General features: G+C 48.1%; 1 protein-coding gene across 1 annotated transcript in view; it reads left to right on the top strand.

Annotated features, from left to right (window-relative positions):
- The window catches only part of LOC136580509 (putative inactive cytochrome P450 2G1), a 38,682-nt gene that overhangs the window by 21,778 nt on the left and 3,546 nt on the right, over nucleotides 1-13,358 (top strand). The gene's annotated exons all lie outside the window — the stretch shown is intronic.

Below are 13,358 nucleotides of genomic sequence, written 5' to 3' on the forward strand. Positions count from 1 at the left end.
ACGACAGGACCTGCTCACACTGCTCATTTTGTAATAAAGGTCTACCACGTGGACCCATAAATTGTAATATGAAGCTGGGGACCCCAGAAACTTGCCTCTCTCCTAATCCCGCAGCAGCCAGCTGCGATTCTCCTGGACCAGGAACTCGGCCTGTGCCCACACCCCCACTTGGACCTCTGCGTCCTCGCCCGCGTCCACGTCCTCTAGGCCTACCCCTACCCCTCAACATGGTGGATTACAAATAGAGCAGACACAGAGCGGTCTGAATAATTATGCAATTATTGGTGTGCAGTTGGAGGCTGACAGCGGTAATGTAACAAACACTGCAGTCCCAAAAAAATTATACGCAAGGCTGCAAAAAGGCCTAGCTGGGTAATAGTGAGGCACTGCAACTCCCAGCAGCCAAGCAGTAAAATGCACATGGTCACAAGTAGCCCTAAGAAGGAGCTTTTCTTCCAATTTTTTTGAAAAAGCTTAGAGCCTAGAGAGCGCGTATATGTCTTTCCCTCTATCAGGGGCTGTCGCCGCACTCTGTGTGTGAATTTGCAGGCACACACAGAGCGGTGTAAAAAAATTGGCAATTATTGGCCTGCAGTTGGAGGCTGACAGCGGTTATGTAACGCACACTGCAGTCTCAAAAAAATTATACGCAAGGCTGCAAAAAGGCCTAGCTGGGTAATAGTGAGGCAACTTCCAGTAGCCACGCAGTAAAATGCACATGGTCACAGGTAGCCCTAAGAAGGAGCTTTTTGGGGTACTTGACAGGATTGTACACTACCACTGTCCCTGCCTCACCAGTACTGCCTCTATACTCTGTATAATTGACTGCAGACTGAAAACGCAAGTCTGCACAGCGCAAGATGAAAAAAAAAATTTGTGCAAAACTGCTCCCAGCAGCCACAACAGTAATGCACACGGTCAGATGTGGCCCTAAGAAGGACCGTTGGGGTTCTTGAAGACGCTAACAGTAGCCTAACACTCTCCCTATAGCAGGAACAGTACTCTCCCTAATCTCTGCCAGCGCATGTCTGTGGCGAACCGCAGGCGGGACCGCTTTAAATACTCGGCGGTCACTTGATCTCACCAGCCACTCACTGCAGGGGGGTGGGATAGGGCTGTCACATCACAGGAGGAAGTTGTAATGCCTTTCCTGCATGTTTATTGGCTAGAAAATGGCGCTAAACATGCAGGGAAGGAAATGGAATTGACTCGAGTAACGTGTGGTGCTCGTCTCGAGTAACGAGCATCTTGAGCACCCTAATACTCGAGCGAGCATCAAGCTCGGACGAGTACGTTCGCTCATCTCTACTCACTAGCTGATTGTCGGGAATGTCCAATTCGTGATGTAATTCTCTAGCTCGCACCAATAAAACACTATCATCACGAGACCCCTTCTCTTACAGTACAAATAGGCTGGCAGCTAAGCACAGGTTAGAGTCGTAATTGTTAAAATCAAACAGCCATCGTTTTTTCTTTTTGATGATCTGTGTGTAAAGTATTGATTTTTACCGTCTGCGATGTCTTCTACCTCCGCGCCTATTCCGCACTATTAGCACTCTGAGAGTCAGACATTCACCAGCTAAATGCGTTGGCCACAGCATTTAAGAAACCCTCAGCATTAAAATCATCCCTGGCCTGTTTTAGGGATTAAATAGGATCCAGCCATCGCCCGCCATCGACGCTCAGTTGTATAAAATCACCGGGTTGTTTATCTCGTCTGATTCTGTCAAGCAAAGAATGAATGACACCATGTACAGCATTAATTGCTCCAATAAAAGACTGAATCCTGTGCAAATTTGCAAAGCTGAAATGATCAATGTGCTCCACGGCATTGAAGTGATCAACTTCACGTCATATATGGAATAAATGCTGTAAAAACACAGACGCGTCAGCAGGTTGTTCAACATGAACGCGGTGAGGGCTTATTATTTACAGGCGGATCGGTCGTGTTTGGAATCTGCGGGGTTCGATCAGGTCTTTGTGGGGATGCCTCAGGATTTTGCGCGTGGATTTTGCGCATAAATTCTGGGTTGACTCTTTCTGCATCTGCATCTTTCTGCATCTTCTGGCGGATTCCGTCCTAGCGGCCATACACCACATTTTCATGGCTTTTTTAACAGACTTTGCTTTACGCCAAGCGCTGCCTCTGTTTCTTCAACCCTGACCCAACCATAGATAGTCATAAGGTGGGCGGTTGAGGGAGCGCCGCAATTCCGATGGCCTTGGAAATCTTTTGATACTCTACGATCTGTTTTAAAAGTTCATTGGTACTAAGGTGCTCTACAAGTGCGTGGTCTAGCGCTGCTCTCCTCGCCCCCAGTTGGGAAACTTTAGTGAGATATTCTGCTAGCGTAGTGATAATGGTGTAATGTAGAAACCGCATTGTATTTAACATATCTAGCCGCTGCGTCACCCAGTAACGGCAAATAGGATCATCAACATTTCTGTGTGTTGTCGACCTTTTTGAAACTTGATACTCATCAGATGAGTTTCTCTTTCTACGAGCTGTAGTGGATTGTGAGGGGATAGCTAGCGACTGTTGTGTATCAACACATATTACGGTTACAGTGTTAGTACTAGCAGTGACTAGCTGGTGTTGTGTATCATTTTGTGGTGCATTATGACAAACCCGAATATTATTTGACATTACGGCATGCGGCTTACCATTACTGGTACCACTCTTGCTGTCCCTGGGCTTTTCGGGCTCTTCCCAAATAGACGATAGCTGTGTTTTTCTCACACGATTTTTCTCGCGCTTCAATAAGTTGCGTCGTTGTTTGACAACAGTTGGAGTGGCGACGCGGTTGATGGTTATGTGTGGTTCTAACGGCAGCGGGTATCTCACTGGGTCGATGCGTGTCTGTAACACAGGGCTAGATGCATCCGCCGACGCACTCACATGTTCCACAGGGTTTAGCGTCAGGTTTGCCATCCCTAATGTTGTGTTTTCCCCGACGCTGCCGCGAGCATTCTCTGGAAGGAAAAAAAACACAACAAAAATGTGTTATGCTGTTAATGAATTACGCTGGACTTACGCATGTAACAGCCAAACTATAATTGAACATTCGCTCAAATTGTTGCAAGCAACTTACCGACGACACTTTGACCGTCGTGCCCCAACTGATTTCCATACGTATCCGATATAGGCGATAGCTCTACCATTCTCACGCATCCATTTTGCTGTCTTAGCGGACTCCATGGATGATTGCTGAGTCCCGTCGACTGCGCTGGTCTTTCATGAATTATGGGTGTTTCTAAAGGATATAACGGCTCTAGGTGTCCATTTACATCTGCGGCATCTGTATCGAGGCAATACTTATTTAACATAACACATAACAAGTGCGTAAACAAAACATCTCATACGCTGTGATAAAACCTACCATTGGCAGACTGAAATAATAGAATTGCGATTCGTCAAAATCTTCGAAGACGCCATCCCAGTTAGCTTCTTTATACAGCAAATGATAAAAATGGATAAAATTAACGTATTTTTAAAACGTATTCTTATTGGCAATGTCTGACTCTCAGAGTGCTAATAGTGCGGAATAGGCGCGGAGGTGGAAGGCATCGCCGACGGTTAAAATCAATACTTTACACACAGATCATCAAACAGAAAAAACGATGGCTGTTTGATTTTAACAATTACAACTCTAACCTGTGCTTAGCTGCCAGCCTATTTTATAGTTAGAGAAGGGGTCTCCCGATGATAGTGTTTTATTGGCGCAAGCTAGAGAATTCCATCACGAATTGGACATTCCCGACAATCAGCTAGTGAGTTTTAGCAATATTGAGGCATTTGAGAAGCACCTGGGCATAACCATAATAGTTCTATACCACAATCGCAGTGATTGGCGTTATTTTCACACCGGCGAAACATCTGGTAGGGTTGTTATATACATCCTTCACCATGATAATCATTATTACGGGATTACGAATATAAAAGCTTTTATCGGGGCCAATTACTTTTGTGATCATTGCAGTTCTGTTTTTCACCACAAAAATAATCACTCGTGTCAGTATTTTTGCAAGGCTTGCCAGACAGAATCGTGTGTCGAAACCCCGGAATCGATATACCGATGCTCCCCTTGCCGCGTGTTTTGTCGCTCATCTGATTGTTTAGCCCACCACAAGATCATTGCTGCGTCGAATAAAGCGTTTTGCAAGACTAAAATCTTTTGCGAGAGTTGTTACCACTATGTGGTTAAACGCTCCGATCCTCACGAATGCAAGGGGCTACGCTGTAACATTTGTAAAGGTAATGAAATTTGACAAGCACTTGTGTTACATGCAGCCTTACCAGGGGGAACCAGCTGCGGATGCCTCGTCGTATATTTTCTACGACTTTGAGTGCCAACAGGATACAGGTAAACACATTCCAAATTTTATTTTTGTCACACCGCTGCACGGCTCAGTGTCTTGGGAGTTTGCGAGTGAGTTTTGCACACGCAATTTTGTTCAGTTTTTTTCTCAGCGGCGATTTTACAGATTGCCTACAATTCCGGTCGATATGATTCTTATTTCATAGTCAAACAGCTGATTAGCGAAAGAATTCATATAGAACTGATCACTCAAGGCGGCCGCCTTCTGTGTGTGACGGTACCTGCATTGAACTTGAGGTTCATAGACTCGCTTAACTTCATTAAGCTACCTCAGGCTATGGGTTTTTCAGGGGGGAAGGGACATTTCCCTCACTTTTTCAATACTAAAGAAAACCAGAATTATGTCGGACCCATACCTGATGCTAAATTTTACGGCCCAGAGTACATGATGCCTGACGACAGAAAAGAGTTCATGGAGTGGTATGAACTGCAAAAGGGCTGTACTTTTGATTTTAATGCAGAATTGAAGGCCTATTGTAAGCTGGATGTTGATGTATTGCGGAAAGCCTGTGAGCATTACAGAGACCAGGTAATGGACATGGCTAAGAAAAAGGTTAAAAGGTATTGTGCAGAAAAAAAGAAAAACGTTACTGTGACTTATTTCGTTGACCCTTTCCAGCACATCACTCTCGCGTCTGTATGCATGACTATATACAGGTTTAACTTCTTACCTAGAGATGAGCGAGCACCAAAATGCTCGGGTGCTCGTTACTCGGGACGAAATTATCGCGATTCTCGAGGGTTCGTTTCGAGTAACGAACCCCATTGAAGTCAATGGGCGACCCGAGCATTTTTGTATATCGCCGATGCTCGCTAAGGTTTTCATTTGTGAAAATCGGGGCAATTCAAGAAAGTGATGGGAACGACACAGCAATGGGTAGGGCAGGCGAGGGGCTACATGTTGGGCTGCATCTCAAGTTCCCAGGTCCCACTATTAAGCCACAATAGCGGCAAGAGTGGGCCCCCCCCCCCAACAACTTTTACTTCTGAAAAGCCCTCATTAGCAATGCATACCTTAGCTAAGCACCACACTACCTCCAACAAAGCACAATCACTGCCTGCATGACACTCCACTGCCACTTCTCCTGGGTTACATGCTGCCCAACCCCCCCCCCCCACCGCACGACGCAGTGTCCACAGCGCACACCAAAGTGTCCCTGCGCAGTCTTCAGCTGCACTCATGCCACACCACCCTCATGTCTATTTATAAGTGCGTCTGCCATGAGGAGGAACCGCAGGCACACACTGTAGAGGGTTGGCACGGCTAGGCAGCGGCCCTCTTTATAAGGGGCGGGGCGATAGTCCACAATGCTGTACAGAAGCAATGAGAAATATAATCCTGTGCCACCGCCATCAGGAGCTGCACACGTGGGCATAGCAATGGGGAACCTATGTGCCACACACTATTCATTCTGTCAAGGTGTCTGCATGCCCCAGTCAGACTGCGTTTTTTTATAAATAGTCACAGGCAGGTACAACTCCGCAATGGGAATTCCGTGTGCACCCACAGCATGGGTGGCTCCCTGGAACCCACCGCCTGTACATTAATGTATCCCATTGCAGTGCCCATCACAGCTGAGGTAATGTCATGTTTAATGCAAGTGTGCTTTGGCCCACACTGCATGCCCCAGTCAGACTGGGGTTCTTTAGAAGTGGACACATGCAGTTACAACTCCGTGTGGACCCACGGCATGGGTGGCTTCCTGGAACCCACCGGCGGTACATAAATATATCCCATTGCAGTGCCCAACACAGCTGATGTAACGTCAGCTGTAATGCAGGTGGGCTAAAAATTAATTTGATTACACTGTAGGCGAGGGCCCCCAAAAATTGGTGTACCAACAGTACTAATGTACCTCAGAAAAATTGCCCATGCCCAACCAAGCGGGCAGGTGAAACCCATTAATCGCTTTGGTTAATGTGGCTTAATTGGTAACTAGGCCTGGAGGCAGCCCAGTTAAAATAAAAATTGGTTGAGGTGAAAGTTTCAACGCTTTAATGAGCATTGAAACGTATAAAAATTGTTTACAAAAATTATATGACTGAGCCTTGTGGGCCTAAGAAAAATTGCCCGTTCGGCGTGATTATGTGAGGTTTCAGGAGGAGGAGCAGGAGGAGGAGGAGGAATATTATACACAGATTGATGAAGCAAAAATGTCCCCGTTTTTGATGGTGATAGAGAACGATGCTTCCATCCGTGGGTGCAGCCTACGTATTGCTTAGGTATCGCTGCTGTCCGCTGGTGAAGAAGAGAAGTCTGGGGAAATCCAGGCTTTGTTCATCTTGATGAGTGTAAGCCTGTCGGCACTGTCGGTTGACAGGCGGGTATGCTTATCCGTGATGATTACCCCAGCCGCACTAAACACCCTCTCTGACAAGACGCTAGCCGCAGGACAAGCAAGCACCTCCAGGGCATACAGCGCGAGTTCAGGCCACGTGTCCAGCTTCGACACCCAGTAGTTGTAGGGGGCAGAGGCGTCACCGAGGACGGTCGTGCGATCGGCTATGTACTCCCTCACCATCCTTCTACAGTGCTCCCGCCAACTCAGCCAGAAAGCCAGAAAGCTGGCAAAGGCCTTGGAGAATGTTCCCCTGCCTGTGCTGTACATGCTGCCTTATCTCTGCGCCTCCCCTGCTACCTGGCCCTCGGAACTACGCCTTCTGCCACTAGCGCTGTCGGATGGGAAGTTTAACCATCAGTTTGTCCACCAGCGACCTGTGGTATAGCATCATTCTGGAACCCCTTTCCTCTTCGGGAATGAGAGTGGAAAGGTTCTCCTTATACCGTGGGTCGAGCAGTGTGTACACCCAGTAATCCGTAGTGGCCAGAATGCGTGTACCACGAGGGTCACGAGAAAGGCATCCTAACATGAAGTCAGCCATGTGTGCCAGGGTACCTGTACGCAACACATGGCTGTCCTCACTAGGAAGATCACTTTCAGGATCCTCCTCCTCCTCCTTCTCCTCCTCCTCCTCCTCTGGCCATACACGCTGAAAGGATGACAGGCAAGCAGCATGTGTACCCTCAGCAGTGGGCCAAGCTGTCTCTTCCCCCTCCTCCTCAACGCGCTGAGATATAGACATGAGGGTGCTCTGACTATCCAGCGACATACTGTCTTCCCACGCCTCCGTTTCCGAGTGCAAAGCGTCTGCCTTTATGCTTTGCAGTGAACTTCTCAAGAGGCATAGCAGAGGAATGGTGACGCTAATGATTGCAGCATCCCCGCTCACCATCTGGGTAGACTCCTCAAAGTTTCCAAGGACCTGGCAGATGTCTGCCAACCAGGCCCACTCTTCTGTAAAGAATTGAGGAGGCTGACTCCCACTACGCCGCCCATGTTGGAGTTGGTATTCCACAATAGCTCTACGCTGCTTCTAGAGCCTGGCCAACATGTGGAGCGTAGAGTTCCACCGTGTGGGCACGTCGCACAGCAATCGGTGCACTGGCAGATTAAACTGATGTTGCAGGGTCCGCAGGGTGGCAGCGTCCGTCTTGGAGTTGCGGAAATGTGCGCTGACCCGGCGCACCTTTCCGAGCAGGTATGACAAGTGTGGGTAGCTTTTCAGAAAGCGCTGAACCACCAAATTAAAGACATGGGCCAGGCATGGCACGTGCGTGAGGCTGCTGAGCTGCAGAGCCTCCACCAGGTTACGGCCGTTGTCACACACGACCATGCCCGGTTGCAGGCTCATCGGCGCAAGCCAGCAGTCGGTCTGCTCTGTCAGACCCTGCAGCAGTTCGTGGGCCGTGTGGCTTTTCTCTCCTATGCTGAGTAGTTTCAGCACGGCCTGCTGACGCTTGCCCACCGCTGTGCTGCCGTGCCGCGCGACACCGACTGCTGGCGACGTGCTGCTGCTGACACATCTTGATTGCGAGACAGAGGTTGCGTAGGAGGAGGAGGGTGGTTTAGCGGAGGAAGCATACACTGCCGCAGATACCAGCACCGAGCTGGGGCCTGCAATTCTGGGGGTGGGTAGGACGTGAGCGGTCCCAGGCTCTGACTCTGTCCCAGCCTCCACTAAATTCACCCAATGTGCCGTCAGGGAGATATAGTGGCCCTGCCCGCCTGTGCTTGTCCACGTGTCTGTTGTTAAGTGAACCTTGGCAGTAACCGCGTTGGTGAGGGCGCGTACAATGTTGCGGGAGACGTGGTCGTGCAGGGCTGGGATGGCACATCGGGAAAAGTAGTGGCAACTGGGAACCGAGTAGCGCGGGGCCGCCGCCGCCATCATCCTTTTGAAAGCCTCAGTTTCCACAAGCCTATACGGCAGCATCTCCAGGCTGATCAATTTGGCAATGTGCACGTTTAACGCTTGAGCGTGCGGGTGCGTGGCGGCATACTTGCGCTTGCGCTCAAACAGTGGCGCTAGCGACGTCTGGACGCTGCGCTGAGAGACATTGCTGGATGGGGCCGAGGACAGCGGAGGTGAGGGTGTGGGTGCAGGCCAGGAGACGGTAGTGCCTGTGTCCTCAGAGCGGGGTTGGATCTCAGTGGCAGGTTGGGGCACAGGGGGAGAGGCAGCGGTGCAAACCGGAGGCAGTGAACGGCCTTCATCCCACCTTGTGGGGTGCTTGGCCATCATATGTCTGCGCATGCTGGTGGTGGTGGCTCCCCGGCTGATCTTGGCGCGACAAAGGTTGCACACCACTGTTCGTCGGTCGTCTGCACTCTCAGTGAAAAACTGCCAGACCTTTGAGCACCACGGCCTCTGCAGGGTGGCATGGCGCGAGGGGGCGCTTTGGGAAACAGTTGGTGGATTATTCAGTCTGGCCCTGCCTCTACCCCTGGCCACCGCACTGCCTCTTGCAACCTGCCCTGCTGCTGCCCTTGCCTCCCCCTCTGAAGACCTGTCCTCAGTAGGCGTAGCAAACCAGGTGGGGTCAGTCACCTCATTGTCCTGCTGCTCTTCCTCAGAATCCTCGGTGCGCTCCTCCCTCGGACTTAATGCCCTTACTACTACCTCACTGATAGACAACTGTGTCTCATCGTCATCGGCCTCCTCACCCACTGAAAGGTCTTGAGACAGTTGCCGGAAGTCCCCAGCCTCATCCCCCGGACCCCGGGAACTTTGCAATGGTTGGGCATCAGTCACGATAAACTCCTCTGGTGGGAGAGGAATCACTGCTGCCCAATCTGAGCAGGGGCCCGAGAACAGTTCCTGGGAGTCTGCCCGCTCCTCAGAATGTCTCATTTTCATGGAGTGAGGAGGCTGGGAGGAAGGAGGAGCAGCAGCCAGAGGATTCTGAATTGCAGCAGTGGACGGCGCAGAACTCTGGGTGGACGATAGGTTGCTGGAAGCACTTTCTGCCATCCACGACAGGACCTGCTCACACTGCTCATTTTCTAATAAAGGTCTACCGCGTGGACCCATTAAATGTGCTATGAATGTGCCTACGCCAGAAACGTGCCTCTCTCCTAATCCCGCAGCAGTCGGCTGCGATACACCTGGATCAGGAGCTCGGCCTGTGCCCACACCCGGACTAGGGCCTCCGCGTCCTCGGCCGCGCCCACGTCCTCTAGGCCTACCCATACCCCTCAGCATGCTGTATTACCAGGAATGCAGAAACACAACACTGTAATTAAATGTGCCGCTTATTGGCCTGTGGTTGGAGGCTGAGTTCGCTTACGGAACGCCAGAAAATAATTTGGCGCAAGCCTGCTGTAACACTTAGCTGGCTGCGTATTTATTTGGAGAACTACTACCCCCAGCAGACACGGACCCAGAACACTGAGCACAGTGACAGGCAGGCCAAATAGATTTTTTTTCAATATTTTTTTCAAAAGGACCACTGCGTATATTCAATCTATAATATATGTCTTCTGTCCCTGCCTACACAATTCTGTCCCTGGACTGTGTCACGGAACTGCAGTGTTGCACTGTTATTAACTGCAACAGACCGGTGATTTCAGAGCCAGGAAATAATTTGGCGCAAGCCTGCTGTAACACTTAGCTGGCTGCGTATGAATTTGGAGAACTACTACACCCAGCAGAGACCCAGAACACTGAGCACAGTGACAGGCAGGCCAAATAGATTTTTTTTCAATATTTTTTTCAAAAGGACCACTGCGTATATTCAATCTATAATATGTCTTCTGGCCCTGCCTACACAATTCTGTCCCTGATGTGTGTGTCACGGAACTGCAGTGTTGCACTGTTATTAACTGCAACAGACCGGTGATTTCAGAGCCAGGAAATAATTTGGCGCAAGCCTGCTGTAAGGCCTCATGTCCACGGGGAAAATCAGATCCGCTGCAGATTCTCCATGGAGAATCTGCAGCGGGTCCCTCCTGCCCCGCGGACATGAGCGCCAAAAATAGCAATTTAAAAGAATTTACCTATCCGGCGCGGGCGACGAAGCTCTGCTCTTCCTCACGGCCGGATCTTCATTTTCGGCCGGCGGATGAATTCCTGACGCCGGCGGCACGTCGCCGGCACGTCGTCGACGTGCCGCGCGCATGCGCCGGGCACATCCGCCGAGCCGAAGCAAGGGAGATGCGGCCGTGAGGAAGAGAAGAGCTTCGCGGTCCGCTGCGGGTGAGTAAATCCTTGAAATTCCTATTTTAGGTCTCCCGCGGATCCGGACGGCTTCCATAGGCTTCAATAGAAGCCCGCGGGAGCCGTCCCCGCGGGAGACCCGCATGAAAATGGAGCATGGTCCAGATTTTTTCATGCTCCATTTTTTTTAAAATCACTTTTATTGACGATCCGCGGGTATTTATGTACCCGCGGGTGGTCAATGCATCCCTATGGGGTGCGGATCCGCATGCAGGAAATCCGCTGCGGATCCTAAATCCTATTTTCCCCGTGGACATGAGCCCTAACACTTAGCTGGCTGCGTATTTATTTGGAGAACTACTACCCCCAGCAGACACGGACCCAGAACACTGAGCACAGTGACAGGCAGGCCAAATAGATTTTTTTTCAATATTTTTTTCAAAAGGACCACTGCGTATATTCAATCTATATATATAAAGCTGAAAGCCCTCACTGACTCACTCACTCACTCACTCACTGACTGACTGACTCACTGACTGACTCGCCAAAAGTTCTCCAACTTCCCAATGTCGTAGAAACATGAAATTTGGCGCAAGCATAGATTATCTCCAAAATAGGAAAAGAAATTGGATCCCAACTCGATTATTCAATTCTAGCGCAAAAGAATTGGCGTCGAAATTTAACGTACATAATCTTAATCACTCACTTCCCAATGTCATAGAAACGGGAAATTTGGCACGAGCATTAATTATGCCATAAATAGGAAAAGTTAATGGGTCCCAATTCGATTATTCATTTCTATGCGCAAAAGAATTGGCGTCGAAATTTTACGTGCGGAATGTAATTTTTTCACTTTCCAGTGTCATAGAAACGGGAAATTTGGCACGAGCATTGATTATGTCATACATAGGAAAAACTAATGGGTCCCAACTCCATTATTCAATTCTATGCGCAAAAGAATTAGCGTCCAAATTTTACGTACGGAATCTAATTTTCTCACATTCCGGTGTCATAGAAACGGAAAATTTGGCACGAGCATTGATTATGTCATAAATAGGAAAAGCTAATGGGTCCCAACTCGATTATTCAATTCTATGCGCAAAAGATTTAGCGTCCAAATTTTACGTGCGGAATGTAATTTTCCCACTTTCCGGTGTCATAGAAACGGGAAATTTGGCACGAGCATTGATTATGTCATAAATAGGAAAAGCTAATGGGTCCCAACTCGATTATTCAATTCTATGCGCAAAAGATTTAGCGTCCAAATTTTACGTGCGGAATGTAATTTTCCCACTTTCCGGTGTCATAGAAACGGGAAATTTGGCACGAGCATTGATTATGTCATAAATAGGAAAAGCGAATGGGTCCCAACTCGATTATTCAATTCTAGCGCAAAAGAATTGGCGTCCAAATTTTACGTGCGGAATGTAATTTTTTCACTTTCCGGTGTCATAGAAACGTGAAATTTGGCACGAGCATTGATTATGTCATATATAGGAAAAGTTAATGGGTCCCAACTCCATTATTCAATTCTATGCGCAAAAGAATTGGCGTCGAAATTTTACGTACGGAATGTAATTTTTTCACTTTCCGGTGTCATAGAAATGTGAAATTTGGCACGAGCATTGATTATGTCATAAATAGGAAAAGCTAATGGGTCCCAACTCAATAATTCAATCCTATGCGCAAAAGAATTAGCGTCCAAATTTTACGTACGGAATGTAATTTCTTCCCTTTCCGGTGTCATAGAAACAGGAAATTTGGCACGAGCATTGATTATGTCATAAATAGGAAAAGCTAATGGGTCCCAACTCCATTATTCAATTATATGCGCAAAAGAATTAGCGTCCAAATTTTACGTGCGGAATGTAATTTTTGCACTTTCCGGTGTCAAAGAAACGTGAAATTTGGCACGAGCATTGATTATGTGATAAATAGGAAAAGCTAATGGGTCCCAACTTGATTATTCAATTCTAGCGCAAAAGAATTGGCGTCAAAATTTTACGTGCGGAATGTAATTTTTTCACTTTCCGGTGTCATAGAAACGGGAAATTTGGCACGAGCATTGATTATGTCATAAATAGGAAAAGCTAATTGGTCCCAACTCCATTATTCAATTCTATGCGCAAAAGAATTAGCGTCCAAATTTTACGTACGGAATGTAATTTTTTCACTTTCCGGTGTCATAGAAACAGGAAATTTGGCATGGGCATTGATTATGACATAAATAGGAAAAGCTAATGGGTCCCAACTCCATTATTCAATTCTAGCGCAAAAGAATTGGCGTCGAAATTTTACGTGCGGAAGGTAATTTTTTCCCTTTCCGGTGTCATAGAAACAGGAAATTTGGCACGAGCATTGATTATGTCATAAATAGGAAAAGCTAATGGGTCCCAACTCCACTATTCAATTTTATGCGCAAAAGAATTAACATCCAAATTTTACGTGCGGAATGTAATTTTTTCACTTTCCGGTGTCATA

This window comes from Eleutherodactylus coqui, chromosome 10 (genome assembly GCF_035609145.1).
Source record: "Eleutherodactylus coqui strain aEleCoq1 chromosome 10, aEleCoq1.hap1, whole genome shotgun sequence".
Classification (NCBI taxonomy): Eukaryota; Metazoa; Chordata; class Amphibia; order Anura; family Eleutherodactylidae; genus Eleutherodactylus; species Eleutherodactylus coqui.